The 25,450-nt window shown below is 44.5% G+C and overlaps 49 non-coding genes and 1 pseudogene across 49 annotated transcripts; all 50 read left to right on the top strand.

The window, feature by feature from the left end:
- The first annotated feature begins 378 nt into the window (after positions 1-378).
- LOC145473337 (5S ribosomal RNA) lies at positions 379-497 on the top strand. The gene has a single exon (XR_014044526.1). It is a non-coding gene; the product is annotated as a 5S ribosomal RNA (ribosomal RNA).
- Positions 498-881: 384 nt separating this feature from the next.
- Positions 882-1,000, top strand: LOC145473335 (5S ribosomal RNA). The gene has a single exon (XR_014044525.1). It is a non-coding gene; the product is annotated as a 5S ribosomal RNA (ribosomal RNA).
- A 384-nt stretch (positions 1,001-1,384) lies between these two features.
- LOC145473334 (5S ribosomal RNA) lies at positions 1,385-1,503 on the top strand. Its single transcript, XR_014044524.1, has one exon. It is a non-coding gene; the product is annotated as a 5S ribosomal RNA (ribosomal RNA).
- Positions 1,504-1,887: 384 nt separating this feature from the next.
- Positions 1,888-2,006, top strand: LOC145473333 (5S ribosomal RNA). The gene has a single exon (XR_014044523.1). It is a non-coding gene; the product is annotated as a 5S ribosomal RNA (ribosomal RNA).
- A 385-nt stretch (positions 2,007-2,391) lies between these two features.
- On the top strand, positions 2,392-2,510 carry LOC145473331 (5S ribosomal RNA). Its single transcript, XR_014044521.1, has one exon. It is a non-coding gene; the product is annotated as a 5S ribosomal RNA (ribosomal RNA).
- Positions 2,511-2,894: 384 nt separating this feature from the next.
- On the top strand, positions 2,895-3,013 carry LOC145473330 (5S ribosomal RNA). Its single transcript, XR_014044520.1, has one exon. It is a non-coding gene; the product is annotated as a 5S ribosomal RNA (ribosomal RNA).
- Positions 3,014-3,398: 385 nt separating this feature from the next.
- LOC145473329 (5S ribosomal RNA) lies at positions 3,399-3,517 on the top strand. Its single transcript, XR_014044519.1, has one exon. It is a non-coding gene; the product is annotated as a 5S ribosomal RNA (ribosomal RNA).
- A 384-nt stretch (positions 3,518-3,901) lies between these two features.
- LOC145473328 (5S ribosomal RNA) lies at positions 3,902-4,020 on the top strand. The gene has a single exon (XR_014044518.1). It is a non-coding gene; the product is annotated as a 5S ribosomal RNA (ribosomal RNA).
- A 384-nt stretch (positions 4,021-4,404) lies between these two features.
- On the top strand, positions 4,405-4,523 carry LOC145473327 (5S ribosomal RNA). The gene has a single exon (XR_014044517.1). It is a non-coding gene; the product is annotated as a 5S ribosomal RNA (ribosomal RNA).
- Positions 4,524-4,907: 384 nt separating this feature from the next.
- Positions 4,908-5,026, top strand: LOC145473326 (5S ribosomal RNA). The gene has a single exon (XR_014044516.1). It is a non-coding gene; the product is annotated as a 5S ribosomal RNA (ribosomal RNA).
- Positions 5,027-5,410: 384 nt separating this feature from the next.
- Positions 5,411-5,529, top strand: LOC145473325 (5S ribosomal RNA). Its single transcript, XR_014044515.1, has one exon. It is a non-coding gene; the product is annotated as a 5S ribosomal RNA (ribosomal RNA).
- A 384-nt stretch (positions 5,530-5,913) lies between these two features.
- On the top strand, positions 5,914-6,032 carry LOC145473324 (5S ribosomal RNA). The gene has a single exon (XR_014044514.1). It is a non-coding gene; the product is annotated as a 5S ribosomal RNA (ribosomal RNA).
- Positions 6,033-6,416: 384 nt separating this feature from the next.
- Positions 6,417-6,535, top strand: LOC145473323 (5S ribosomal RNA). Its single transcript, XR_014044513.1, has one exon. It is a non-coding gene; the product is annotated as a 5S ribosomal RNA (ribosomal RNA).
- Positions 6,536-6,919: 384 nt separating this feature from the next.
- Positions 6,920-7,038, top strand: LOC145473322 (5S ribosomal RNA). Its single transcript, XR_014044512.1, has one exon. It is a non-coding gene; the product is annotated as a 5S ribosomal RNA (ribosomal RNA).
- A 385-nt stretch (positions 7,039-7,423) lies between these two features.
- Positions 7,424-7,542, top strand: LOC145473319 (5S ribosomal RNA). The gene has a single exon (XR_014044510.1). It is a non-coding gene; the product is annotated as a 5S ribosomal RNA (ribosomal RNA).
- Positions 7,543-7,926: 384 nt separating this feature from the next.
- Positions 7,927-8,045, top strand: LOC145473318 (5S ribosomal RNA). The gene has a single exon (XR_014044509.1). It is a non-coding gene; the product is annotated as a 5S ribosomal RNA (ribosomal RNA).
- A 384-nt stretch (positions 8,046-8,429) lies between these two features.
- Positions 8,430-8,548, top strand: LOC145473317 (5S ribosomal RNA). The gene has a single exon (XR_014044508.1). It is a non-coding gene; the product is annotated as a 5S ribosomal RNA (ribosomal RNA).
- Positions 8,549-8,932: 384 nt separating this feature from the next.
- On the top strand, positions 8,933-9,051 carry LOC145473316 (5S ribosomal RNA). Its single transcript, XR_014044507.1, has one exon. It is a non-coding gene; the product is annotated as a 5S ribosomal RNA (ribosomal RNA).
- A 385-nt stretch (positions 9,052-9,436) lies between these two features.
- On the top strand, positions 9,437-9,555 carry LOC145473315 (5S ribosomal RNA). Its single transcript, XR_014044506.1, has one exon. It is a non-coding gene; the product is annotated as a 5S ribosomal RNA (ribosomal RNA).
- A 385-nt stretch (positions 9,556-9,940) lies between these two features.
- Positions 9,941-10,059, top strand: LOC145473314 (5S ribosomal RNA). Its single transcript, XR_014044505.1, has one exon. It is a non-coding gene; the product is annotated as a 5S ribosomal RNA (ribosomal RNA).
- A 384-nt stretch (positions 10,060-10,443) lies between these two features.
- On the top strand, positions 10,444-10,562 carry LOC145473313 (5S ribosomal RNA). The gene has a single exon (XR_014044504.1). It is a non-coding gene; the product is annotated as a 5S ribosomal RNA (ribosomal RNA).
- Positions 10,563-10,946: 384 nt separating this feature from the next.
- LOC145473312 (5S ribosomal RNA) lies at positions 10,947-11,065 on the top strand. The gene has a single exon (XR_014044503.1). It is a non-coding gene; the product is annotated as a 5S ribosomal RNA (ribosomal RNA).
- Positions 11,066-11,449: 384 nt separating this feature from the next.
- LOC145473311 (5S ribosomal RNA) lies at positions 11,450-11,568 on the top strand. The gene has a single exon (XR_014044502.1). It is a non-coding gene; the product is annotated as a 5S ribosomal RNA (ribosomal RNA).
- Positions 11,569-11,952: 384 nt separating this feature from the next.
- LOC145473310 (5S ribosomal RNA) lies at positions 11,953-12,071 on the top strand. Its single transcript, XR_014044501.1, has one exon. It is a non-coding gene; the product is annotated as a 5S ribosomal RNA (ribosomal RNA).
- Positions 12,072-12,455: 384 nt separating this feature from the next.
- On the top strand, positions 12,456-12,574 carry LOC145473308 (5S ribosomal RNA). The gene has a single exon (XR_014044499.1). It is a non-coding gene; the product is annotated as a 5S ribosomal RNA (ribosomal RNA).
- Positions 12,575-12,958: 384 nt separating this feature from the next.
- LOC145473307 (5S ribosomal RNA) lies at positions 12,959-13,077 on the top strand. Its single transcript, XR_014044498.1, has one exon. It is a non-coding gene; the product is annotated as a 5S ribosomal RNA (ribosomal RNA).
- Positions 13,078-13,462: 385 nt separating this feature from the next.
- On the top strand, positions 13,463-13,581 carry LOC145473306 (5S ribosomal RNA). The gene has a single exon (XR_014044497.1). It is a non-coding gene; the product is annotated as a 5S ribosomal RNA (ribosomal RNA).
- Positions 13,582-13,965: 384 nt separating this feature from the next.
- LOC145473305 (5S ribosomal RNA) lies at positions 13,966-14,084 on the top strand. Its single transcript, XR_014044496.1, has one exon. It is a non-coding gene; the product is annotated as a 5S ribosomal RNA (ribosomal RNA).
- Positions 14,085-14,468: 384 nt separating this feature from the next.
- LOC145473303 (5S ribosomal RNA) lies at positions 14,469-14,587 on the top strand. Its single transcript, XR_014044495.1, has one exon. It is a non-coding gene; the product is annotated as a 5S ribosomal RNA (ribosomal RNA).
- A 384-nt stretch (positions 14,588-14,971) lies between these two features.
- On the top strand, positions 14,972-15,093 carry LOC145473338 (5S ribosomal RNA; annotated as a pseudogene).
- A 384-nt stretch (positions 15,094-15,477) lies between these two features.
- LOC145473302 (5S ribosomal RNA) lies at positions 15,478-15,596 on the top strand. Its single transcript, XR_014044494.1, has one exon. It is a non-coding gene; the product is annotated as a 5S ribosomal RNA (ribosomal RNA).
- Positions 15,597-15,981: 385 nt separating this feature from the next.
- LOC145473301 (5S ribosomal RNA) lies at positions 15,982-16,100 on the top strand. The gene has a single exon (XR_014044493.1). It is a non-coding gene; the product is annotated as a 5S ribosomal RNA (ribosomal RNA).
- A 384-nt stretch (positions 16,101-16,484) lies between these two features.
- Positions 16,485-16,603, top strand: LOC145473300 (5S ribosomal RNA). The gene has a single exon (XR_014044492.1). It is a non-coding gene; the product is annotated as a 5S ribosomal RNA (ribosomal RNA).
- Positions 16,604-16,987: 384 nt separating this feature from the next.
- Positions 16,988-17,106, top strand: LOC145473299 (5S ribosomal RNA). Its single transcript, XR_014044491.1, has one exon. It is a non-coding gene; the product is annotated as a 5S ribosomal RNA (ribosomal RNA).
- Positions 17,107-17,490: 384 nt separating this feature from the next.
- On the top strand, positions 17,491-17,609 carry LOC145473298 (5S ribosomal RNA). The gene has a single exon (XR_014044490.1). It is a non-coding gene; the product is annotated as a 5S ribosomal RNA (ribosomal RNA).
- Positions 17,610-17,993: 384 nt separating this feature from the next.
- LOC145473296 (5S ribosomal RNA) lies at positions 17,994-18,112 on the top strand. Its single transcript, XR_014044488.1, has one exon. It is a non-coding gene; the product is annotated as a 5S ribosomal RNA (ribosomal RNA).
- Positions 18,113-18,495: 383 nt separating this feature from the next.
- Positions 18,496-18,614, top strand: LOC145473295 (5S ribosomal RNA). The gene has a single exon (XR_014044487.1). It is a non-coding gene; the product is annotated as a 5S ribosomal RNA (ribosomal RNA).
- A 381-nt stretch (positions 18,615-18,995) lies between these two features.
- On the top strand, positions 18,996-19,114 carry LOC145473294 (5S ribosomal RNA). Its single transcript, XR_014044486.1, has one exon. It is a non-coding gene; the product is annotated as a 5S ribosomal RNA (ribosomal RNA).
- A 386-nt stretch (positions 19,115-19,500) lies between these two features.
- Positions 19,501-19,619, top strand: LOC145473293 (5S ribosomal RNA). The gene has a single exon (XR_014044485.1). It is a non-coding gene; the product is annotated as a 5S ribosomal RNA (ribosomal RNA).
- Positions 19,620-20,003: 384 nt separating this feature from the next.
- Positions 20,004-20,122, top strand: LOC145473292 (5S ribosomal RNA). Its single transcript, XR_014044484.1, has one exon. It is a non-coding gene; the product is annotated as a 5S ribosomal RNA (ribosomal RNA).
- Positions 20,123-20,507: 385 nt separating this feature from the next.
- On the top strand, positions 20,508-20,626 carry LOC145473291 (5S ribosomal RNA). The gene has a single exon (XR_014044483.1). It is a non-coding gene; the product is annotated as a 5S ribosomal RNA (ribosomal RNA).
- Positions 20,627-21,011: 385 nt separating this feature from the next.
- LOC145473290 (5S ribosomal RNA) lies at positions 21,012-21,130 on the top strand. The gene has a single exon (XR_014044482.1). It is a non-coding gene; the product is annotated as a 5S ribosomal RNA (ribosomal RNA).
- A 385-nt stretch (positions 21,131-21,515) lies between these two features.
- Positions 21,516-21,634, top strand: LOC145473289 (5S ribosomal RNA). The gene has a single exon (XR_014044481.1). It is a non-coding gene; the product is annotated as a 5S ribosomal RNA (ribosomal RNA).
- A 385-nt stretch (positions 21,635-22,019) lies between these two features.
- On the top strand, positions 22,020-22,138 carry LOC145473288 (5S ribosomal RNA). Its single transcript, XR_014044480.1, has one exon. It is a non-coding gene; the product is annotated as a 5S ribosomal RNA (ribosomal RNA).
- Positions 22,139-22,523: 385 nt separating this feature from the next.
- LOC145473287 (5S ribosomal RNA) lies at positions 22,524-22,642 on the top strand. Its single transcript, XR_014044479.1, has one exon. It is a non-coding gene; the product is annotated as a 5S ribosomal RNA (ribosomal RNA).
- Positions 22,643-23,027: 385 nt separating this feature from the next.
- Positions 23,028-23,146, top strand: LOC145473332 (5S ribosomal RNA). Its single transcript, XR_014044522.1, has one exon. It is a non-coding gene; the product is annotated as a 5S ribosomal RNA (ribosomal RNA).
- A 385-nt stretch (positions 23,147-23,531) lies between these two features.
- LOC145473321 (5S ribosomal RNA) lies at positions 23,532-23,650 on the top strand. Its single transcript, XR_014044511.1, has one exon. It is a non-coding gene; the product is annotated as a 5S ribosomal RNA (ribosomal RNA).
- A 385-nt stretch (positions 23,651-24,035) lies between these two features.
- On the top strand, positions 24,036-24,154 carry LOC145473309 (5S ribosomal RNA). Its single transcript, XR_014044500.1, has one exon. It is a non-coding gene; the product is annotated as a 5S ribosomal RNA (ribosomal RNA).
- Positions 24,155-24,539: 385 nt separating this feature from the next.
- Positions 24,540-24,658, top strand: LOC145473297 (5S ribosomal RNA). Its single transcript, XR_014044489.1, has one exon. It is a non-coding gene; the product is annotated as a 5S ribosomal RNA (ribosomal RNA).
- A 385-nt stretch (positions 24,659-25,043) lies between these two features.
- Positions 25,044-25,162, top strand: LOC145473286 (5S ribosomal RNA). The gene has a single exon (XR_014044478.1). It is a non-coding gene; the product is annotated as a 5S ribosomal RNA (ribosomal RNA).
- Positions 25,163-25,450: the final 288 nt, after the last annotated feature.

Raw genomic sequence — 25,450 nt, 5'->3', positions numbered from 1 at the left:
CCCATTTTGGGACTGGACTCTTCAGAGAAGATTTCCATACGCCTCCACATCATTGATCCCTCTGTTTTCAAAATGTTGTCTTTTTTTTTTTGAATTATTTTTCCAGCAAGTTGACAGCATATTAGAAGATTTTCTTGTTTGATTACAGCACTGCAACACTGAGCAGCACACTGGAGGCAATCTCTTGAATGTGGCTTTGATGACTGACCATTGGAGAATCGCCCTTTTGTGATTTGAAGTCTTAGCTGGCTTTGGAATCTCTGGGTTAAGTAGCCGAGACGTAATTGGAAATTCATCACAACAGCAATTAAAGGCCTTCCTTCTAAGAGACTTAAAAGAGAGTCCAAGCAATTGGGCAAGGTTTGAGTTGTTTCTTTCGTCTACGACCACACCACAGGGAACGTACCGGTTCTCGTCCGATCACCGAAGTCAAGTCCTGTTGGGCGGCGTCAGTACCTGGCTGGGTGACCACCTGGGAATACGCCGTGTTGTAGACTTTTGGACCCATTTTGGGACTGGACTCTTCAGAGAAGATTTCCATACGCCTCCACATCATTGATCCCTCTGTTTTCAAAATGTTGTCTTTTTTTTTTTGAATTATTTTTCCAGCAAGTTGACAGCATATTAGAAGATTTTCTTGTTTGATTACAGCACTGCAACACTGAGCAGCACACTGGAGGCAATCTCTTGAATGTGGCTTTGATGACTGACCATTGGAGAATCGCCCTTTTGTGATTTGAAGTCTTAGCTGGCTTTGGAATCTCTGGGTTAAGTAGCCGAGACGTAATTGGAAATTCATCACAACAGCAATTAAAGGCCTTCCTTCTAAGAGACTTAAAAGAGAGTCCAAGCAATTGGGCAAGGTTTGAGTTGTTTCTTTCGTCTACGACCACACCACAGGGAACGTACCGGTTCTCGTCCGATCACCGAAGTCAAGTCCTGTTGGGCGGCGTCAGTACCTGGCTGGGTGACCACCTGGGAATACGCCGTGTTGTAGACTTTTGGACCCATTTTGGGACTGGACTCTTCAGAGAAGATTTCCATACGCCTCCACATCATTGATCCCTCTGTTTTCAAAATGTTGTCTTTTTTTTTTTGAATTATTTTTCCAGCAAGTTGACAGCATATTAGAAGATTTTCTTGTTTGATTACAGCACTGCAACACTGAGCAGCACACTGGAGGCAATCTCTTGAATGTGGCTTTGATGACTGACCATTGGAGAATCGCCCTTTTGTGATTTGAAGTCTTAGCTGGCTTTGGAATCTCTGGGTTAAGTAGCCGAGACGTAATTGGAAATTCATCACAACAGCAATTAAAGGCCTTCCTTCTAAGAGACTTAAAAGAGAGTCCAAGCAATTGGGCAAGGTTTGAGTTGTTTCTTTCGTCTACGACCACACCACAGGGAACGTACCGGTTCTCGTCCGATCACCGAAGTCAAGTCCTGTTGGGCGGCGTCAGTACCTGGCTGGGTGACCACCTGGGAATACGCCGTGTTGTAGACTTTTGGACCCATTTTGGGACTGGACTCTTCAGAGAAGATTTCCATACGCCTCCACATCATTGATCCCTCTGTTTTCAAAATGTTGTCTTTTTTTTTTTGAATTATTTTTCCAGCAAGTTGACAGCATATTAGAAGATTTTCTTGTTTGATTACAGCACTGCAACACTGAGCAGCACACTGGAGGCAATCTCTTGAATGTGGCTTTGATGACTGACCATTGGAGAATCGCCCTTTTGTGATTTGAAGTCTTAGCTGGCTTTGGAATCTCTGGGTTAAGTAGCCGAGACGTAATTGGAAATTCATCACAACAGCAATTAAAGGCCTTCCTTCTAAGAGACTTAAAAGAGAGTCCAAGCAATTGGGCAAGGTTTGAGTTGTTTCTTTCGTCTACGACCACACCACAGGGAACGTACCGGTTCTCGTCCGATCACCGAAGTCAAGTCCTGTTGGGCGGCGTCAGTACCTGGCTGGGTGACCACCTGGGAATACGCCGTGTTGTAGACTTTTGGACCCATTTTGGGACTGGACTCTTCAGAGAAGATTTCCATACGCCTCCACATCATTGATCCCTCTGTTTTCAAAATGTTGTCTTTTTTTTTTTTGAATTATTTTTCCAGCAAGTTGACAGCATATTAGAAGATTTTCTTGTTTGATTACAGCACTGCAACACTGAGCAGCACACTGGAGGCAATCTCTTGAATGTGGCTTTGATGACTGACCATTGGAGAATCGCCCTTTTGTGATTTGAAGTCTTAGCTGGCTTTGGAATCTCTGGGTTAAGTAGCCGAGACGTAATTGGAAATTCATCACAACAGCAATTAAAGGCCTTCCTTCTAAGAGACTTAAAAGAGAGTCCAAGCAATTGGGCAAGGTTTGAGTTGTTTCTTTCGTCTACGACCACACCACAGGGAACGTACCGGTTCTCGTCCGATCACCGAAGTCAAGTCCTGTTGGGCGGCGTCAGTACCTGGCTGGGTGACCACCTGGGAATACGCCGTGTTGTAGACTTTTGGACCCATTTTGGGACTGGACTCTTCAGAGAAGATTTCCATACGCCTCCACATCATTGATCCCTCTGTTTTCAAAATGTTGTCTTTTTTTTTTTGAATTATTTTTCCAGCAAGTTGACAGCATATTAGAAGATTTTCTTGTTTGATTACAGCACTGCAACACTGAGCAGCACACTGGAGGCAATCTCTTGAATGTGGCTTTGATGACTGACCATTGGAGAATCGCCCTTTTGTGATTTGAAGTCTTAGCTGGCTTTGGAATCTCTGGGTTAAGTAGCCGAGACGTAATTGGAAATTCATCACAACAGCAATTAAAGGCCTTCCTTCTAAGAGACTTAAAAGAGAGTCCAAGCAATTGGGCAAGGTTTGAGTTGTTTCTTTCGTCTACGACCACACCACAGGGAACGTACCGGTTCTCGTCCGATCACCGAAGTCAAGTCCTGTTGGGCGGCGTCAGTACCTGGCTGGGTGACCACCTGGGAATACGCCGTGTTGTAGACTTTTGGACCCATTTTGGGACTGGACTCTTCAGAGAAGATTTCCATACGCCTCCACATCATTGATCCCTCTGTTTTCAAAATGTTGTCTTTTTTTTTTTTGAATTATTTTTCCAGCAAGTTGACAGCATATTAGAAGATTTTCTTGTTTGATTACAGCACTGCAACACTGAGCAGCACACTGGAGGCAATCTCTTGAATGTGGCTTTGATGACTGACCATTGGAGAATCGCCCTTTTGTGATTTGAAGTCTTAGCTGGCTTTGGAATCTCTGGGTTAAGTAGCCGAGACGTAATTGGAAATTCATCACAACAGCAATTAAAGGCCTTCCTTCTAAGAGACTTAAAAGAGAGTCCAAGCAATTGGGCAAGGTTTGAGTTGTTTCTTTCGTCTACGACCACACCACAGGGAACGTACCGGTTCTCGTCCGATCACCGAAGTCAAGTCCTGTTGGGCGGCGTCAGTACCTGGCTGGGTGACCACCTGGGAATACGCCGTGTTGTAGACTTTTGGACCCATTTTGGGACTGGACTCTTCAGAGAAGATTTCCATACGCCTCCACATCATTGATCCCTCTGTTTTCAAAATGTTGTCTTTTTTTTTTTGAATTATTTTTCCAGCAAGTTGACAGCATATTAGAAGATTTTCTTGTTTGATTACAGCACTGCAACACTGAGCAGCACACTGGAGGCAATCTCTTGAATGTGGCTTTGATGACTGACCATTGGAGAATCGCCCTTTTGTGATTTGAAGTCTTAGCTGGCTTTGGAATCTCTGGGTTAAGTAGCCGAGACGTAATTGGAAATTCATCACAACAGCAATTAAAGGCCTTCCTTCTAAGAGACTTAAAAGAGAGTCCAAGCAATTGGGCAAGGTTTGAGTTGTTTCTTTCGTCTACGACCACACCACAGGGAACGTACCGGTTCTCGTCCGATCACCGAAGTCAAGTCCTGTTGGGCGGCGTCAGTACCTGGCTGGGTGACCACCTGGGAATACGCCGTGTTGTAGACTTTTGGACCCATTTTGGGACTGGACTCTTCAGAGAAGATTTCCATACGCCTCCACATCATTGATCCCTCTGTTTTCAAAATGTTGTCTTTTTTTTTTTGAATTATTTTTCCAGCAAGTTGACAGCATATTAGAAGATTTTCTTGTTTGATTACAGCACTGCAACACTGAGCAGCACACTGGAGGCAATCTCTTGAATGTGGCTTTGATGACTGACCATTGGAGAATCGCCCTTTTGTGATTTGAAGTCTTAGCTGGCTTTGGAATCTCTGGGTTAAGTAGCCGAGACGTAATTGGAAATTCATCACAACAGCAATTAAAGGCCTTCCTTCTAAGAGACTTAAAAGAGAGTCCAAGCAATTGGGCAAGGTTTGAGTTGTTTCTTTCGTCTACGACCACACCACAGGGAACGTACCGGTTCTCGTCCGATCACCGAAGTCAAGTCCTGTTGGGCGGCGTCAGTACCTGGCTGGGTGACCACCTGGGAATACGCCGTGTTGTAGACTTTTGGACCCATTTTGGGACTGGACTCTTCAGAGAAGATTTCCATACGCCTCCACATCATTGATCCCTCTGTTTTCAAAATGTTGTCTTTTTTTTTTTGAATTATTTTTCCAGCAAGTTGACAGCATATTAGAAGATTTTCTTGTTTGATTACAGCACTGCAACACTGAGCAGCACACTGGAGGCAATCTCTTGAATGTGGCTTTGATGACTGACCATTGGAGAATCGCCCTTTTGTGATTTGAAGTCTTAGCTGGCTTTGGAATCTCTGGGTTAAGTAGCCGAGACGTAATTGGAAATTCATCACAACAGCAATTAAAGGCCTTCCTTCTAAGAGACTTAAAAGAGAGTCCAAGCAATTGGGCAAGGTTTGAGTTGTTTCTTTCGTCTACGACCACACCACAGGGAACGTACCGGTTCTCGTCCGATCACCGAAGTCAAGTCCTGTTGGGCGGCGTCAGTACCTGGCTGGGTGACCACCTGGGAATACGCCGTGTTGTAGACTTTTGGACCCATTTTGGGACTGGACTCTTCAGAGAAGATTTCCATACGCCTCCACATCATTGATCCCTCTGTTTTCAAAATGTTGTCTTTTTTTTTTTGAATTATTTTTCCAGCAAGTTGACAGCATATTAGAAGATTTTCTTGTTTGATTACAGCACTGCAACACTGAGCAGCACACTGGAGGCAATCTCTTGAATGTGGCTTTGATGACTGACCATTGGAGAATCGCCCTTTTGTGATTTGAAGTCTTAGCTGGCTTTGGAATCTCTGGGTTAAGTAGCCGAGACGTAATTGGAAATTCATCACAACAGCAATTAAAGGCCTTCCTTCTAAGAGACTTAAAAGAGAGTCCAAGCAATTGGGCAAGGTTTGAGTTGTTTCTTTCGTCTACGACCACACCACAGGGAACGTACCGGTTCTCGTCCGATCACCGAAGTCAAGTCCTGTTGGGCGGCGTCAGTACCTGGCTGGGTGACCACCTGGGAATACGCCGTGTTGTAGACTTTTGGACCCATTTTGGGACTGGACTCTTCAGAGAAGATTTCCATACGCCTCCACATCATTGATCCCTCTGTTTTCAAAATGTTGTCTTTTTTTTTTTGAATTATTTTTCCAGCAAGTTGACAGCATATTAGAAGATTTTCTTGTTTGATTACAGCACTGCAACACTGAGCAGCACACTGGAGGCAATCTCTTGAATGTGGCTTTGATGACTGACCATTGGAGAATCGCCCTTTTGTGATTTGAAGTCTTAGCTGGCTTTGGAATCTCTGGGTTAAGTAGCCGAGACGTAATTGGAAATTCATCACAACAGCAATTAAAGGCCTTCCTTCTAAGAGACTTAAAAGAGAGTCCAAGCAATTGGGCAAGGTTTGAGTTGTTTCTTTCGTCTACGACCACACCACAGGGAACGTACCGGTTCTCGTCCGATCACCGAAGTCAAGTCCTGTTGGGCGGCGTCAGTACCTGGCTGGGTGACCACCTGGGAATACGCCGTGTTGTAGACTTTTGGACCCATTTTGGGACTGGACTCTTCAGAGAAGATTTCCATACGCCTCCACATCATTGATCCCTCTGTTTTCAAAATGTTGTCTTTTTTTTTTTGAATTATTTTTCCAGCAAGTTGACAGCATATTAGAAGATTTTCTTGTTTGATTACAGCACTGCAACACTGAGCAGCACACTGGAGGCAATCTCTTGAATGTGGCTTTGATGACTGACCATTGGAGAATCGCCCTTTTGTGATTTGAAGTCTTAGCTGGCTTTGGAATCTCTGGGTTAAGTAGCCGAGACGTAATTGGAAATTCATCACAACAGCAATTAAAGGCCTTCCTTCTAAGAGACTTAAAAGAGAGTCCAAGCAATTGGGCAAGGTTTGAGTTGTTTCTTTCGTCTACGACCACACCACAGGGAACGTACCGGTTCTCGTCCGATCACCGAAGTCAAGTCCTGTTGGGCGGCGTCAGTACCTGGCTGGGTGACCACCTGGGAATACGCCGTGTTGTAGACTTTTGGACCCATTTTGGGACTGGACTCTTCAGAGAAGATTTCCATACGCCTCCACATCATTGATCCCTCTGTTTTCAAAATGTTGTCTTTTTTTTTTTGAATTATTTTTCCAGCAAGTTGACAGCATATTAGAAGATTTTCTTGTTTGATTACAGCACTGCAACACTGAGCAGCACACTGGAGGCAATCTCTTGAATGTGGCTTTGATGACTGACCATTGGAGAATCGCCCTTTTGTGATTTGAAGTCTTAGCTGGCTTTGGAATCTCTGGGTTAAGTAGCCGAGACGTAATTGGAAATTCATCACAACAGCAATTAAAGGCCTTCCTTCTAAGAGACTTAAAAGAGAGTCCAAGCAATTGGGCAAGGTTTGAGTTGTTTCTTTCGTCTACGACCACACCACAGGGAACGTACCGGTTCTCGTCCGATCACCGAAGTCAAGTCCTGTTGGGCGGCGTCAGTACCTGGCTGGGTGACCACCTGGGAATACGCCGTGTTGTAGACTTTTGGACCCATTTTGGGACTGGACTCTTCAGAGAAGATTTCCATACGCCTCCACATCATTGATCCCTCTGTTTTCAAAATGTTGTCTTTTTTTTTTTTGAATTATTTTTCCAGCAAGTTGACAGCATATTAGAAGATTTTCTTGTTTGATTACAGCACTGCAACACTGAGCAGCACACTGGAGGCAATCTCTTGAATGTGGCTTTGATGACTGACCATTGGAGAATCGCCCTTTTGTGATTTGAAGTCTTAGCTGGCTTTGGAATCTCTGGGTTAAGTAGCCGAGACGTAATTGGAAATTCATCACAACAGCAATTAAAGGCCTTCCTTCTAAGAGACTTAAAAGAGAGTCCAAGCAATTGGGCAAGGTTTGAGTTGTTTCTTTCGTCTACGACCACACCACAGGGAACGTACCGGTTCTCGTCCGATCACCGAAGTCAAGTCCTGTTGGGCGGCGTCAGTACCTGGCTGGGTGACCACCTGGGAATACGCCGTGTTGTAGACTTTTGGACCCATTTTGGGACTGGACTCTTCAGAGAAGATTTCCATACGCCTCCACATCATTGATCCCTCTGTTTTCAAAATGTTGTCTTTTTTTTTTTGAATTATTTTTCCAGCAAGTTGACAGCATATTAGAAGATTTTCTTGTTTGATTACAGCACTGCAACACTGAGCAGCACACTGGAGGCAATCTCTTGAATGTGGCTTTGATGACTGACCATTGGAGAATCGCCCTTTTGTGATTTGAAGTCTTAGCTGGCTTTGGAATCTCTGGGTTAAGTAGCCGAGACGTAATTGGAAATTCATCACAACAGCAATTAAAGGCCTTCCTTCTAAGAGACTTAAAAGAGAGTCCAAGCAATTGGGCAAGGTTTGAGTTGTTTCTTTCGTCTACGACCACACCACAGGGAACGTACCGGTTCTCGTCCGATCACCGAAGTCAAGTCCTGTTGGGCGGCGTCAGTACCTGGCTGGGTGACCACCTGGGAATACGCCGTGTTGTAGACTTTTGGACCCATTTTGGGACTGGACTCTTCAGAGAAGATTTCCATACGCCTCCACATCATTGATCCCTCTGTTTTCAAAATGTTGTCTTTTTTTTTTTGAATTATTTTTCCAGCAAGTTGACAGCATATTAGAAGATTTTCTTGTTTGATTACAGCACTGCAACACTGAGCAGCACACTGGAGGCAATCTCTTGAATGTGGCTTTGATGACTGACCATTGGAGAATCGCCCTTTTGTGATTTGAAGTCTTAGCTGGCTTTGGAATCTCTGGGTTAAGTAGCCGAGACGTAATTGGAAATTCATCACAACAGCAATTAAAGGCCTTCCTTCTAAGAGACTTAAAAGAGAGTCCAAGCAATTGGGCAAGGTTTGAGTTGTTTCTTTCGTCTACGACCACACCACAGGGAACGTACCGGTTCTCGTCCGATCACCGAAGTCAAGTCCTGTTGGGCGGCGTCAGTACCTGGCTGGGTGACCACCTGGGAATACGCCGTGTTGTAGACTTTTGGACCCATTTTGGGACTGGACTCTTCAGAGAAGATTTCCATACGCCTCCACATCATTGATCCCTCTGTTTTCAAAATGTTGTCTTTTTTTTTTTGAATTATTTTTCCAGCAAGTTGACAGCATATTAGAAGATTTTCTTGTTTGATTACAGCACTGCAACACTGAGCAGCACACTGGAGGCAATCTCTTGAATGTGGCTTTGATGACTGACCATTGGAGAATCGCCCTTTTGTGATTTGAAGTCTTAGCTGGCTTTGGAATCTCTGGGTTAAGTAGCCGAGACGTAATTGGAAATTCATCACAACAGCAATTAAAGGCCTTCCTTCTAAGAGACTTAAAAGAGAGTCCAAGCAATTGGGCAAGGTTTGAGTTGTTTCTTTCGTCTACGACCACACCACAGGGAACGTACCGGTTCTCGTCCGATCACCGAAGTCAAGTCCTGTTGGGCGGCGTCAGTACCTGGCTGGGTGACCACCTGGGAATACGCCGTGTTGTAGACTTTTGGACCCATTTTGGGACTGGACTCTTCAGAGAAGATTTCCATACGCCTCCACATCATTGATCCCTCTGTTTTCAAAATGTTGTCTTTTTTTTTTTTGAATTATTTTTCCAGCAAGTTGACAGCATATTAGAAGATTTTCTTGTTTGATTACAGCACTGCAACACTGAGCAGCACACTGGAGGCAATCTCTTGAATGTGGCTTTGATGACTGACCATTGGAGAATCGCCCTTTTGTGATTTGAAGTCTTAGCTGGCTTTGGAATCTCTGGGTTAAGTAGCCGAGACGTAATTGGAAATTCATCACAACAGCAATTAAAGGCCTTCCTTCTAAGAGACTTAAAAGAGAGTCCAAGCAATTGGGCAAGGTTTGAGTTGTTTCTTTCGTCTACGACCACACCACAGGGAACGTACCGGTTCTCGTCCGATCACCGAAGTCAAGTCCTGTTGGGCGGCGTCAGTACCTGGCTGGGTGACCACCTGGGAATACGCCGTGTTGTAGACTTTTGGACCCATTTTGGGACTGGACTCTTCAGAGAAGATTTCCATACGCCTCCACATCATTGATCCCTCTGTTTTCAAAATGTTGTCTTTTTTTTTTTTGAATTATTTTTCCAGCAAGTTGACAGCATATTAGAAGATTTTCTTGTTTGATTACAGCACTGCAACACTGAGCAGCACACTGGAGGCAATCTCTTGAATGTGGCTTTGATGACTGACCATTGGAGAATCGCCCTTTTGTGATTTGAAGTCTTAGCTGGCTTTGGAATCTCTGGGTTAAGTAGCCGAGACGTAATTGGAAATTCATCACAACAGCAATTAAAGGCCTTCCTTCTAAGAGACTTAAAAGAGAGTCCAAGCAATTGGGCAAGGTTTGAGTTGTTTCTTTCGTCTACGACCACACCACAGGGAACGTACCGGTTCTCGTCCGATCACCGAAGTCAAGTCCTGTTGGGCGGCGTCAGTACCTGGCTGGGTGACCACCTGGGAATACGCCGTGTTGTAGACTTTTGGACCCATTTTGGGACTGGACTCTTCAGAGAAGATTTCCATACGCCTCCACATCATTGATCCCTCTGTTTTCAAAATGTTGTCTTTTTTTTTTTGAATTATTTTTCCAGCAAGTTGACAGCATATTAGAAGATTTTCTTGTTTGATTACAGCACTGCAACACTGAGCAGCACACTGGAGGCAATCTCTTGAATGTGGCTTTGATGACTGACCATTGGAGAATCGCCCTTTTGTGATTTGAAGTCTTAGCTGGCTTTGGAATCTCTGGGTTAAGTAGCCGAGACGTAATTGGAAATTCATCACAACAGCAATTAAAGGCCTTCCTTCTAAGAGACTTAAAAGAGAGTCCAAGCAATTGGGCAAGGTTTGAGTTGTTTCTTTCGTCTACGACCACACCACAGGGAACGTACCGGTTCTCGTCCGATCACCGAAGTCAAGTCCTGTTGGGCGGCGTCAGTACCTGGCTGGGTGACCACCTGGGAATACGCCGTGTTGTAGACTTTTGGACCCATTTTGGGACTGGACTCTTCAGAGAAGATTTCCATACGCCTCCACATCATTGATCCCTCTGTTTTCAAAATGTTGTCTTTTTTTTTTTGAATTATTTTTCCAGCAAGTTGACAGCATATTAGAAGATTTTCTTGTTTGATTACAGCACTGCAACACTGAGCAGCACACTGGAGGCAATCTCTTGAATGTGGCTTTGATGACTGACCATTGGAGAATCGCCCTTTTGTGATTTGAAGTCTTAGCTGGCTTTGGAATCTCTGGGTTAAGTAGCCGAGACGTAATTGGAAATTCATCACAACAGCAATTAAAGGCCTTCCTTCTAAGAGACTTAAAAGAGAGTCCAAGCAATTGGGCAAGGTTTGAGTTGTTTCTTTCGTCTACGACCACACCACAGGGAACGTACCGGTTCTCGTCCGATCACCGAAGTCAAGTCCTGTTGGGCGGCGTCAGTACCTGGCTGGGTGACCACCTGGGAATACGCCGTGTTGTAGACTTTTGGACCCATTTTGGGACTGGACTCTTCAGAGAAGATTTCCATACGCCTCCACATCATTGATCCCTCTGTTTTCAAAATGTTGTCTTTTTTTTTTTGAATTATTTTTCCAGCAAGTTGACAGCATATTAGAAGATTTTCTTGTTTGATTACAGCACTGCAACACTGAGCAGCACACTGGAGGCAATCTCTTGAATGTGGCTTTGATGACTGACCATTGGAGAATCGCCCTTTTGTGATTTGAAGTCTTAGCTGGCTTTGGAATCTCTGGGTTAAGTAGCCGAGACGTAATTGGAAATTCATCACAACAGCAATTAAAGGCCTTCCTTCTAAGAGACTTAAAAGAGAGTCCAAGCAATTGGGCAAGGTTTGAGTTGTTTCTTTCGTCTACGACCACACCACAGGGAACGTACCGGTTCTCGTCCGATCACCGAAGTCAAGTCCTGTTGGGCGGCGTCAGTACCTGGCTGGGTGACCACCTGGGAATACGCCGTGTTGTAGACTTTTGGACCCATTTTGGGACTGGACTCTTCAGAGAAGATTTCCATACGCCTCCACATCATTGATCCCTCTGTTTTCAAAATGTTGTCTTTTTTTTTTTGAATTATTTTTCCAGCAAGTTGACAGCATATTAGAAGATTTTCTTGTTTGATTACAGCACTGCAACACTGAGCAGCACACTGGAGGCAATCTCTTGAATGTGGCTTTGATGACTGACCATTGGAGAATCGCCCTTTTGTGATTTGAAGTCTTAGCTGGCTTTGGAATCTCTGGGTTAAGTAGCCGAGACGTAATTGGAAATTCATCACAACAGCAATTAAAGGCCTTCCTTCTAAGAGACTTAAAAGAGAGTCCAAGCAATTGGGCAAGGTTTGAGTTGTTTCTTTCGTCTACGACCACACCACAGGGAACGTACCGGTTCTCGTCCGATCACCGAAGTCAAGTCCTGTTGGGCGGCGTCAGTACCTGGCTGGGTGACCACCTGGGAATACGCCGTGTTGTAGACTTTTGGACCCATTTTGGGACTGGACTCTTCAGAGAAGATTTCCATACGCCTCCACATCATTGATCCCTCTGTTTTCAAAATGTTGTCTTTTTTTTTTTGAATTATTTTTCCAGCAAGTTGACAGCATATTAGAAGATTTTCTTGTTTGATTACAGCACTGCAACACTGAGCAGCACACTGGAGGCAATCTCTTGAATGTGGCTTTGATGACTGACCATTGGAGAATCGCCCTTTTGTGATTTGAAGTCTTAGCTGGCTTTGGAATCTCTGGGTTAAGTAGCCGAGACGTAATTGGAAATTCATCACAACAGCAATTAAAGGCCTTCCTTCTAAGAGACTTAAAAGAGAGTCCAAGCAATTGGGCAAGGTTTGAGTTGTTTCTTTCGTCTACGACCACACCACAGGGAACGTACCGGTTCTCGTCCGATCACCGAAGTCAAGTCCTGTTGGGCGGCGTCAGTACCTGGCTGGGTGACCACCTGGGAATACGCCGTGTTGTAGACTTTTGGACCCATTTTGGGACTGGACTCTTCAGAGAAGATTTCCATACGCCTCCACATCATTGATCCCTCTGTTTTCAAAATGTTGTCTTTTTTTTTTTGAATTATTTTTCCAGCAAGTTGACAGCATATTAGAAGATTTTCTTGTTTGATTACAGCACTGCAACACTGAGCAGCACACTGGAGGCAATCTCTTGAATGTGGCTTTGATGACTGACCATTGGAGAATCGCCCTTTTGTGATTTGAAGTCTTAGCTGGCTTTGGAATCTCTGGGTTAAGTAGCCGAGACGTAATTGGAAATTCATCACAACAGCAATTAAAGGCCTTCCTTCTAAGAGACTTAAAAGAGAGTCCAAGCAATTGGGCAAGGTTTGAGTTGTTTCTTTCGTCTACGACCACACCACAGGGAACGTACCGGTTCTCGTCCGATCACCGAAGTCAAGTCCTGTTGGGCGGCGTCAGTACCTGGCTGGGTGACCACCTGGGAATACGCCGTGTTGTAGACTTTTGGACCCATTTTGGGACTGGACTCTTCAGAGAAGATTTCCATACGCCTCCACATCATTGATCCCTCTGTTTTCAAAATGTTGTCTTTTTTTTTTTTGAATTATTTTTCCAGCAAGTTGACAGCATATTAGAAGATTTTCTTGTTTGATTACAGCACTGCAACACTGAGCAGCACACTGGAGGCAATCTCTTGAATGTGGCTTTGATGACTGACCATTGGAGAATCGCCCTTTTGTGATTTGAAGTCTTAGCTGGCTTTGGAATCTCTGGGTTAAGTAGCCGAGACGTAATTGGAAATTCATCACAACAGCAATTAAAGGCCTTCCTTCTAAGAGACTTAAAAGAGAGTCCAAGCAATTGGGCAAGGTTTGAGTTGTTTCTTTCGTCTACGACCACACCACAGGGAACGTACCGGTTCTCGTCCGATCACCGAAGTCAAGTCCTGTTGGGCGGCGTCAGTACCTGGCTGGGTGACCACCTGGGAATACGCCGTGTTGTAGACTTTTGGACCCATTTTGGGACTGGACTCTTCAGAGAAGATTTCCATACGCCTCCACATCATTGATCCCTCTGTTTTCAAAATGTTGTCTTTTTTTTTTTGAATTATTTTTCCAGCAAGTTGACAGCATATTAGAAGATTTTCTTGTTTGATTACAGCACTGCAACACTGAGCAGCACACTGGAGGCAATCTCTTGAATGTGGCTTTGATGACTGACCATTGGAGAATCGCCCTTTTGTGATTTGAAGTCTTAGCTGGCTTTGGAATCTCTGGGTTAAGTAGCCGAGACGTAATTGGAAATTCATCACAACAGCAATTAAAGGCCTTCCTTCTAAGAGACTTAAAAGAGAGTCCAAGCAATTGGGCAAGGTTTGAGTTGTTTCTTTCGTCTACGACCACACCACAGGGAACGTACCGGTTCTCGTCCGATCACCGAAGTCAAGTCCTGTTGGGCGGCGTCAGTACCTGGCTGGGTGACCACCTGGGAATACGCCGTGTTGTAGACTTTTGGACCCATTTTGGGACTGGACTCTTCAGAGAAGATTTCCATACGCCTCCACATCATTGATCCCTCTGTTTTCAAAATGTTGTCTTTTTTTTTTTGAATTATTTTTCCAGCAAGTTGACAGCATATTAGAAGATTTTCTTGTTTGATTACAGCACTGCAACACTGAGCAGCACACTGGAGGCAATCTCTTGAATGTGGCTTTGATGACTGACCATTGGAGAATCGCCCTTTTGTGATTTGAAGTCTTAGCTGGCTTTGGAATCTCTGGGTTAAGTAGCCGAGACGTAATTGGAAATTCATCACAACAGCAATTAAAGGCCTTCCTTCTAAGAGACTTAAAAGAGAGTCCAAGCAATTGGGCAAGGTTTGAGTTGTTTCTTTCGTCTACGACCACACCACAGGGAACGTACCGGTTCTCGTCCGATCACCGAAGTCAAGTCCTGTTGGGCGGCGTCAGTACCTGGCTGGGTGACCACCTGGGAATACGCCGTGTTGTAGACTTTTGGACCCATTTTGGGACTGGACTCTTCAGAGAAGATTTCCATACGCCTCCACATCATTGATCCCTCTGTTTTCAAAATGTTGTCTTTTTTTTTTTGAATTATTTTTCCAGCAAGTTGACAGCATATTAGAAGATTTTCTTGTTTGATTACAGCACTGCAACACTGAGCAGCACACTGGAGGCAATCTCTTGAATGTGGCTTTGATGACTGACCATTGGAGAATCGCCCTTTTGTGATTTGAAGTCTTAGCTGGCTTTGGAATCTCTGGGTTAAGTAGCCGAGACGTAATTGGAAATTCATCACAACAGCAATTAAAGGCCTTCCTTCTAAGAGACTTAAAAGAGAGTCCAAGCAATTGGGCAAGGTTTGAGTTGTTTCTTTCGTCTACGACCACACCACAGGGAACGTACCGGTTCTCGTCCGATCACCGAAGTCAAGTCCTGTTGTTGGGCGGCGTCAGTACCTGGCTGGGTGACCACCTGGGAATACGCCGTGTTGTAGACTTTTGGACCCATTTTGGGACTGGACTCTTCAGAGAAGATTTCCATACGCCTCCACATCATTGATCCCTCTGTTTTCAAAATGTTGTCTTTTTTTTTTTGAATTATTTTTCCAGCAAGTTGACAGCATATTAGAAGATTTTCTTGTTTGATTACAGCACTGCAACACTGAGCAGCACACTGGAGGCAATCTCTTGAATGTGGCTTTGATGACTGACCATTGGAGAATCGCCCTTTTGTGATTTGAAGTCTTAGCTGGCTTTGGAATCTCTGGGTTAAGTAGCCGAGACGTAATTGGAAATTCATCACAACAGCAATTAAAGGCCTTCCTTCTAAGAGACTTAAAAGAGAGTCCAAGCAATTGGGCAAGGTTTGAGTTGTTTCTTTCGTCTACGACCACACCACAGGGAACGTACCGGTTCTCGTCCGATCACCGAAGTCAAGTCCTGTTGGGCGGCGTCAGTACCTGGCTGGGTGACCACCTGGGAATACGCCGTGTTGTAGACTTTTGGACCCATTTTGGGACTGGACTCTTCAGAGAAGATTTCCATACGCCTCCACATCATTGATCCCTCTGTTTTCAAAATGTTGTCTTTTTTTTTTTGGAATTATTTTTCCAGCAAGTTGACAGCATATTAGAAGATTTTCTTGTTTGATTACAGCACTGCAACACTGAGCAGCACACTGGAGGCAATCTCTTGAATGTGGCTTTGATGACTGACCATTGGAGAATCGCCCTTTTGTGATTTGAAGTCTTAGCTGGCTTTGGAATCTCTGGGTTAAGTAGCCGAGACGTAATTGGAAATTCATCACAACAGCAATTAAAGGCCTTCCTTCTAAGAGACTTAAAAGAGAGTCCAAGCAATTGGGCAAGGTTTGAGTTGTTTCTTTCGTCTACGACCACACCACAGGGAACGTACCGGTTCTCGTCCGATCACCGAAGTCAAGTCCTGTTGGGCGGCGTCAGTACCTGGCTGGGTGACCACCTGGGAATACGCCGTGTTGTAGACTTTTGGACCCATTTTGGGACTGGACTCTTCAGAGAAGATTTCCATACGCCTCCACATCATTGATCCCTCTGTTTTCAAAATGTTGTCTTTTTTTTTTTGAATTATTTTTCCAGCAAGTTGACAGCATATTAGAAGATTTTCTTGTTTGATTACAGCACTGCAACACTGAGCAGCACACTGGAGGCAATCTCTTGAATGTGGCTTTGATGACTGACCATTGGAGAATCGCCCTTTTGTGATTTGAAGTCTTAGCTGGCTTTGGAATCTCTGGGTTAAGTAGCCGAGACGTAATTGGAAATTCATCACAACAGCAATTAAAGGCCTTCCTTCTAAGAGACTTAAAAGAGAGTCCAAGCAATTGGGCAAGGTTTGAGTTGTTTCTTTCGTCTACGACCACACCACAGGGAACGTACCGGTTCTCGTCCGATCACCGAAGTCAAGTCCTGTTGGGCGGCGTCAGTACCTGGCTGGGTGACCACCTGGGAATACGCCGTGTTGTAGACTTTTGGACCCATTTTGGGACTGGACTCTTCAGAGAAGATTTCCATACGCCTCCACATCATTGATCCCTCTGTTTTCAAAATGTTGTCTTTTTTTTTTTGAATTATTTTTCCAGCAAGTTGACAGCATATTAGAAGATTTTCTTGTTTGATTACAGCACTGCAACACTGAGCAGCACACTGGAGGCAATCTCTTGAATGTGGCTTTGATGACTGACCATTGGAGAATCGCCCTTTTGTGATTTGAAGTCTTAGCTGGCTTTGGAATCTCTGGGTTAAGTAGCCGAGACGTAATTGGAAATTCATCACAACAGCAATTAAAGGCCTTCCTTCTAAGAGACTTAAAAGAGAGTCCAAGCAATTGGGCAAGGTTTGAGTTGTTTCTTTCGTCTACGACCACACCACAGGGAACGTACCGGTTCTCGTCCGATCACCGAAGTCAAGTCCTGTTGGGCGGCGTCAGTACCTGGCTGGGTGACCACCTGGGAATACGCCGTGTTGTAGACTTTTGGACCCATTTTGGGACTGGACTCTTCAGAGAAGATTTCCATACGCCTCCACATCATTGATCCCTCTGTTTTCAAAATGTTGTCTTTTTTTTTTTGAATTATTTTTCCAGCAAGTTGACAGCATATTAGAAGATTTTCTTGTTTGATTACAGCACTGCAACACTGAGCAGCACACTGGAGGCAATCTCTTGAATGTGGCTTTGATGACTGACCATTGGAGAATCGCCCTTTTGTGATTTGAAGTCTTAGCTGGCTTTGGAATCTCTGGGTTAAGTAGCCGAGACGTAATTGGAAATTCATCACAACAGCAATTAAAGGCCTTCCTTCTAAGAGACTTAAAAGAGAGTCCAAGCAATTGGGCAAGGTTTGAGTTGTTTCTTTCGTCTACGACCACACCACAGGGAACGTACCGGTTCTCGTCCGATCACCGAAGTCAAGTCCTGTTGGGCGGCGTCAGTACCTGGCTGGGTGACCACCTGGGAATACGCCGTGTTGTAGACTTTTGGACCCATTTTGGGACTGGACTCTTCAGAGAAGATTTCCATACGCCTCCACATCATTGATCCCTCTGTTTTCAAAATGTTGTCTTTTTTTTTTTGAATTATTTTTCCAGCAAGTTGACAGCATATTAGAAGATTTTCTTGTTTGATTACAGCACTGCAACACTGAGCAGCACACTGGAGGCAATCTCTTGAATGTGGCTTTGATGACTGACCATTGGAGAATCGCCCTTTTGTGATTTGAAGTCTTAGCTGGCTTTGGAATCTCTGGGTTAAGTAGCCGAGACGTAATTGGAAATTCATCACAACAGCAATTAAAGGCCTTCCTTCTAAGAGACTTAAAAGAGAGTCCAAGCAATTGGGCAAGGTTTGAGTTGTTTCTTTCGTCTACGACCACACCACAGGGAACGTACCGGTTCTCGTCCGATCACCGAAGTCAAGTCCTGTTGGGCGGCGTCAGTACCTGGCTGGGTGACCACCTGGGAATACGCCGTGTTGTAGACTTTTGGACCCATTTTGGGACTGGACTCTTCAGAGAAGATTTCCATACGCCTCCACATCATTGATCCCTCTGTTTTCAAAATGTTGTCTTTTTTTTTTGAATTATTTTTCCAGCAAGTTGACAGCATATTAGAAGATTTTCTTGTTTGATTACAGCACTGCAACACTGAGCAGCACACTGGAGGCAATCTCTTGAATGTGGCTTTGATGACTGACCATTGGAGAATCGCCCTTTTGTGATTTGAAGTCTTAGCTGGCTTTGGAATCTCTGGGTTAAGTAGCCGAGACGTAATTGGAAATTCATCACAACAGCAATTAAAGGCCTTCCTTCTAAGAGACTTAAAAGAGAGTCCAAGCAATTGGGCAAGGTTTGAGTTGTTTCTTTCGTCTACGACCACACCACAGGGAACGTACCGGTTCTCGTCCGATCACCGAAGTCAAGTCCTGTTGGGCGGCGTCAGTACCTGGCTGGGTGACCACCTGGGAATACGCCGTGTTGTAGACTTTTGGACCCATTTTGGGACTGGACTCTTCAGAGAAGATTTCCATACGCCTCCACATCATTGATCCCTCTGTTTTCAAAATGTTGTCTTTTTTTTTTTGAATTATTTTTCCAGCAAGTTGACAGCATATTAGAAGATTTTCTTGTTTGATTACAGCACTGCAACACTGAGCAGCACACTGGAGGCAATCTCTTGAATGTGGCTTTGATGACTGACCATTGGAGAATCGCCCTTTTGTGATTTGAAGTCTTAGCTGGCTTTGGAATCTCTGGGTTAAGTAGCCGAGACGTAATTGGAAATTCATCACAACAGCAATTAAAGGCCTTCCTTCTAAGAGACTTAAAGAGTCCAAGCAATTGGGCAAGGTTTGAGTTGTTTCTTTCGTCTACGACCACACCACAGGGAACGTACCGGTTCTCGTCCGATCACCGAAGTCAAGTCCTGTTGGGCGGCGTCAGTACCTGGCTGGGTGACCACCTGGGAATACGCCGTGTTGTAGACTTTTGGACCCATTTTGGGACTGGACTCTTCAGAGAAGATTTCCATACGCCTCCACATCATTGATCCCTCTGTTTTCAAAATGTTGTCTTTTTTTTTTTGAATTATTTTTCCAGCAAGTTGACAGCATATTAGAAGATTTTCTTGTTTGATTACAGCACTGCAACACTGAGCAGCACACTGGAGGCAATCTCTTGAATGTGGCTTTGATGACTGACCATTGGAGAATCGCCCTTTTGTGATTTGAAGTCTTAGCTGGCTTTGGAATCTCTGGGTTAAGTAGCCGAGACGTAATTGGACAAATTCATCACAACAGCAATTAAAGGCCTTCCTTCTAAGAGACTTAAAAGAGAGTCCAAGCAATTGGGCAAGGTTTGAGTTGTTTCTTTCGTCTACGACCACACCACAGGGAACGTACCGGTTCTCGTCCGATCACCGAAGTCAAGTCCTGTTGGGCGGCGTCAGTACCTGGCTGGGTGACCACCTGGGAATACGCCGTGTTGTAGACTTTTGGACCCATTTTGGGACTGGACTCTTCAGAGAAGATTTCCATACGCCTCCACATCATTGATCCCTCTGTTTTCAAAATGTTGTCTTTTTTTTTTTGAATTATTTTTCCAGCAAGTTGACAGCATATTAGAAGATTTTCTTGTTTGATTACAGCACTGCAACACTGAGCAGCACACTGGAGGCAATCTCTTGAATGTGGCTTTGATGACTGACCATTGGAGAATCGCCCTTTTGTGATTTGAAGTCTTAGCTGGCTTTGGAATCTCTGGGTTAAGTAGCCGAGACGTAATTGGAAATTCATCACAACAGCAATTAAAGGCCTTCCTTCTAAGAGACTTAAAAGAGAGTCCAAGCAATTGGGCAAGGTTTGAGTTGTTTCTTTCGTCTACGACCACACCACAGGGAACGTACCGGTTCTCGTCCGATCACCGAAGTCAAGTCCTGTTGGGCGGCGTCAGTACCTGGCTGGGTGACCACCTGGGAATACGCCGTGTTGTAGACTTTTGGACCCATTTTGGGACTGGACTCTTCAGAGAAGATTTCCATACGCCTCCACATCATTGATCCCTCTGTTTTCAAAATGTTGTCTTTTTTTTTTTGGAATTATTTTTCCAGCAAGTTGACAGCATATTAGAAGATTTTCTTGTTTGATTACAGCACTGCAACACTGAGCAGCACACTGGAGGCAATCTCTTGAATGTGGCTTTGATGACTGACCATTGGAGAATCGCCCTTTTGTGATTTGAAGTCTTAGCTGGCTTTGGAATCTCTGGGTTAAGTAGCCGAGACGTAATTGGAAATTCATCACAACAGCAATTAAAGGCCTTCCTTCTAAGAGACTTAAAAGAGAGTCCAAGCAATTGGGCAAGGTTTGAGTTGTTTCTTTCGTCTACGACCACACCACAGGGAACGTACCGGTTCTCGTCCGATCACCGAAGTCAAGTCCTGTTGGGCGGCGTCAGTACCTGGCTGGGTGACCACCTGGGAATACGCCGTGTTGTAGACTTTTGGACCCATTTTGGGACTGGACTCTTCAGAGAAGATTTCCATACGCCTCCACATCATTGATCCCTCTGTTTTCAAAATGTTGTCTTTTTTTTTTTGGAATTATTTTTCCAGCAAGTTGACAGCATATTAGAAGATTTTCTTGTTTGATTACAGCACTGCAACACTGAGCAGCACACTGGAGGCAATCTCTTGAATGTGGCTTTGATGACTGACCATTGGAGAATCGCCCTTTTGTGATTTGAAGTCTTAGCTGGCTTTGGAATCTCTGGGTTAAGTAGCCGAGACGTAATTGGAAATTCATCACAACAGCAATTAAAGGCCTTCCTTCTAAGAGACTTAAAAGAGAGTCCAAGCAATTGGGCAAGGTTTGAGTTGTTTCTTTCGTCTACGACCACACCACAGGGAACGTACCGGTTCTCGTCCGATCACCGAAGTCAAGTCCTGTTGGGCGGCGTCAGTACCTGGCTGGGTGACCACCTGGGAATACGCCGTGTTGTAGACTTTTGGACCCATTTTGGGACTGGACTCTTCAGAGAAGATTTCCATACGCCTCCACATCATTGATCCCTCTGTTTTCAAAATGTTGTCTTTTTTTTTTTGGAATTATTTTTCCAGCAAGTTGACAGCATATTAGAAGATTTTCTTGTTTGATTACAGCACTGCAACACTGAGCAGCACACTGGAGGCAATCTCTTGAATGTGGCTTTGATGACTGACCATTGGAGAATCGCCCTTTTGTGATTTGAAGTCTTAGCTGGCTTTGGAATCTCTGGGTTAAGTAGCCGAGACGTAATTGGAAATTCATCACAACAGCAATTAAAGGCCTTCCTTCTAAGAGACTTAAAAGAGAGTCCAAGCAATTGGGCAAGGTTTGAGTTGTTTCTTTCGTCTACGACCACACCACAGGGAACGTACCGGTTCTCGTCCGATCACCGAAGTCAAGTCCTGTTGGGCGGCGTCAGTACCTGGCTGGGTGACCACCTGGGAATACGCCGTGTTGTAGACTTTTGGACCCATTTTGGGACTGGACTCTTCAGAGAAGATTTCCATACGCCTCCACATCATTGATCCCTCTGTTTTCAAAATGTTGTCTTTTTTTTTTTGGAATTATTTTTCCAGCAAGTTGACAGCATATTAGAAGATTTTCTTGTTTGATTACAGCACTGCAACACTGAGCAGCACACTGGAGGCAATCTCTTGAATGTGGCTTTGATGACTGACCATTGGAGAATCGCCCTTTTGTGATTTGAAGTCTTAGCTGGCTTTGGAATCTCTGGGTTAAGTAGCCGAGACGTAATTGGAAATTCATCACAACAGCAATTAAAGGCCTTCCTTCTAAGAGACTTAAAAGAGAGTCCAAGCAATTGGGCAAGGTTTGAGTTGTTTCTTTCGTCTACGACCACACCACAGGGAACGTACCGGTTCTCGTCCGATCACCGAAGTCAAGTCCTGTTGGGCGGCGTCAGTACCTGGCTGGGTGACCACCTGGGAATACGCCGTGTTGTAGACTTTTGGACCCATTTTGGGACTGGACTCTTCAGAGAAGATTTCCATACGCCTCCACATCATTGATCCCTCTGTTTTCAAAATGTTGTCTTTTTTTTTTTGGAATTATTTTTCCAGCAAGTTGACAGCATATTAGAAGATTTTCTTGTTTGATTACAGCACTGCAACACTGAGCAGCACACTGGAGGCAATCTCTTGAATGTGGCTTTGATGACTGACCATTGGAGAATCGCCCTTTTGTGATTTGAAGTCTTAGCTGGCTTTGGAATCTCTGGGTTAAGTAGCCGAGACGTAATTGGAAATTCATCACAACAGCAATTAAAGGCCTTCCTTCTAAGAGACTTAAAAGAGAGTCCAAGCAATTGGGCAAGGTTTGAGTTGTTTCTTTCGTCTACGACCACACCACAGGGAACGTACCGGTTCTCGTCCGATCACCGAAGTCAAGTCCTGTTGGGCGGCGTCAGTACCTGGCTGGGTGACCACCTGGGAATACGCCGTGTTGTAGACTTTTGGACCCATTTTGGGACTGGACTCTTCAGAGAAGATTTCCATACGCCTCCACATCATTGATCCCTCTGTTTTCAAAATGTTGTCTTTTTTTTTTTGGAATTATTTTTCCAGCAAGTTGACAGCATATTAGAAGATTTTCTTGTTTGATTACAGCACTGCAACACTGAGCAGCACACTGGAGGCAATCTCTTGAATGTGGCTTTGATGACTGACCATTGGAGAATCGCCCTTTTGTGATTTGAAGTCTTAGCTGGCTTTGGAATCTCTGGGTTAAGTAGCCGAGACGTAATTGGAAATTCATCACAACAGCAATTAAAGGCCTTCCTTCTAAGAGACTTAAAAGAGAGTCCAAGCAATTGGGCAAGGTTTGAGTTGTTTCTTTCGTCTACGACCACACCACAGGGAACGTACCGGTTCTCGTCCGATCACCGAAGTCAAGTCCTGTTGGGCGGCGTCAGTACCTGGCTGGGTGACCACCTGGGAATACGCCGTGTTGTAGACTTTTGGACCCATTTTGGGACTGGACTCTTCAGAGAAGATTTCCATACGCCTCCACATCATTGATCCCTCTGTTTTCAAAATGTTGTCTTTTTTTTTTTGGAATTATTTTTCCAGCAAGTTGACAGCATATTAGAAGATTTTCTTGTTTGATTACAGCACTGCAACACTGAGCAGCACACTGGAGGCAATCTCTTGAATGTGGCTTTGATGACTGACCATTGGAGAATCGCCCTTTTGTGATTTGAAGTCTTAGCTGGCTTTGGAATCTCTGGGTTAAGTAGCCGAGACGTAATTGGAAATTCATCACAACAGCAATTAAAGGCCTTCCTTCTAAGAGACTTAAAAGAGAGTCCAAGCAATTGGGCAAGGTTTGAGTTGTTTCTTTCGTCTACGACCACACCACAGGGAACGTACCGGTTCTCGTCCGATCACCGAAGTCAAGTCCTGTTGGGCGGCGTCAGTACCTGGCTGGGTGACCACCTGGGAATACGCCGTGTTGTAGACTTTTGGACCCATTTTGGGACTGGACTCTTCAGAGAAGATTTCCATACGCCTCCACATCATTGATCCCTCTGTTTTCAAAATGTTGTCTTTTTTTTTTTGGAATTATTTTTCCAGCAAGTTGACAGCATATTAGAAGATTTTCTTGTTTGATTACAGCACTGCAACACTGAGCAGCACACTGGAGGCAATCTCTTGAATGTGGCTTTGATGACTGACCATTGGAGAATCGCCCTTTTGTGATTTGAAGTCTTAGCTGGCTTTGGAATCTCTGGGTTAAGTAGCCGAGACGTAATTGGAAATTCATCACAACAGCAATTAAAGGCCTTCCTTCTAAGAGACTTAAAAGAGAGTCCAAGCAATTGGGCAAGGTTTGAGTTGTTTCTTTCGTCTACGACCACACCACAGGGAACGTACCGGTTCTCGTCCGATCACCGAAGTCAAGTCCTGTTGGGCGGCGTCAGTACCTGGCTGGGTGACCACCTGGGAATACGCCGTGTTGTAGACTTTTGGACCCATTTTGGGACTGGACTCTTCAGAGAAGATTTCCATACGCCTCCACATCATTGATCCCTCTGTTTTCAAAATGTTGTCTTTTTTTTTTTGGAATTATTTTTCCAGCAAGTTGACAGCATATTAGAAGATTTTCTTGTTTGATTACAGCACTGCAACACTGAGCAGCACACTGGAGGCAATCTCTTGAATGTGGCTTTGATGACTGACCATTGGAGAATCGCCCTTTTGTGATTTGAAGTCTTAGCTGGCTTTGGAATCTCTGGGTTAAGTAGCCGAGACGTAATTGGAAATTCATCACAACAGCAATTAAAGGCCTTCCTTCTAAGAGACTTAAAAGAGAGTCCAAGCAATTGGGCAAGGTTTGAGTTGTTTCTTTCGTCTACGACCACACCACAGGGAACGTACCGGTTCTCGTCCGATCACCGAAGTCAAGTCCTGTTGGGCGGCGTCAGTACCTGGCTGGGTGACCACCTGGGAATACGCCGTGTTGTAGACTTTTGGACCCATTTTGGGACTGGACTCTTCAGAGAAGATTTCCATACGCCTCCACATCATTGATCCCTCTGTTTTCAAAATGTTGTCTTTTTTTTTTTGGAATTATTTTTCCAGCAAGTTGACAGCATATTAGAAGATTTTCTTGTTTGATTACAGCACTGCAACACTGAGCAGCACACTGGAGGCAATCTCTTGAATGTGGCTTTGATGACTGACCATTGGAGAATCGCCCTTTTGTGATTTGAAGTCTTAGCTGGCTTTGGAATCTCTGGGTTAAGTAGCCGAGACGTAATTGGAAATTCATCACAACAGCAATTAAAGGCCTTCCTTCTAAGAGACTTAAAAGAGAGTCCAAGCAATTGGGCAAGGTTTGAGTTGTTTCTTTCGTCTACGACCACACCACAGGGAACGTACCGGTTCTCGTCCGATCACCGAAGTCAAGTCCTGTTGGGCGGCGTCAGTACCTGGCTGGGTGACCACCTGGGAATACGCCGTGTTGTAGACTTTTGGACCCATTTTGGGACTGGACTCTTCAGAGAAGATTTCCATACGCCTCCACATCATTGATCCCTCTGTTTTCAAAATGTTGTCTTTTTTTTTTTGGAATTATTTTTCCAGCAAGTTGACAGCATATTAGAAGATTTTCTTGTTTGATTACAGCACTGCAACACTGAGCAGCACACTGGAGGCAATCTCTTGAATGTGGCTTTGATGACTGACCATTGGAGAATCGCCCTTTTGTGATTTGAAGTCTTAGCTGGCTTTGGAATCTCTGGGTTAAGTAGCCGAGACG

Source organism: Orbicella franksi, unplaced genomic scaffold (assembly GCF_964199315.1).
Source record: "Orbicella franksi unplaced genomic scaffold, jaOrbFran1.1 SCAFFOLD_386, whole genome shotgun sequence".
NCBI lineage: Eukaryota > Metazoa > Cnidaria > Anthozoa > Scleractinia > Merulinidae > Orbicella > Orbicella franksi.
The sequence above is the reverse complement of the archived record's forward strand: the minus strand, read 5'-3'. Positions and strand labels throughout refer to the sequence as shown.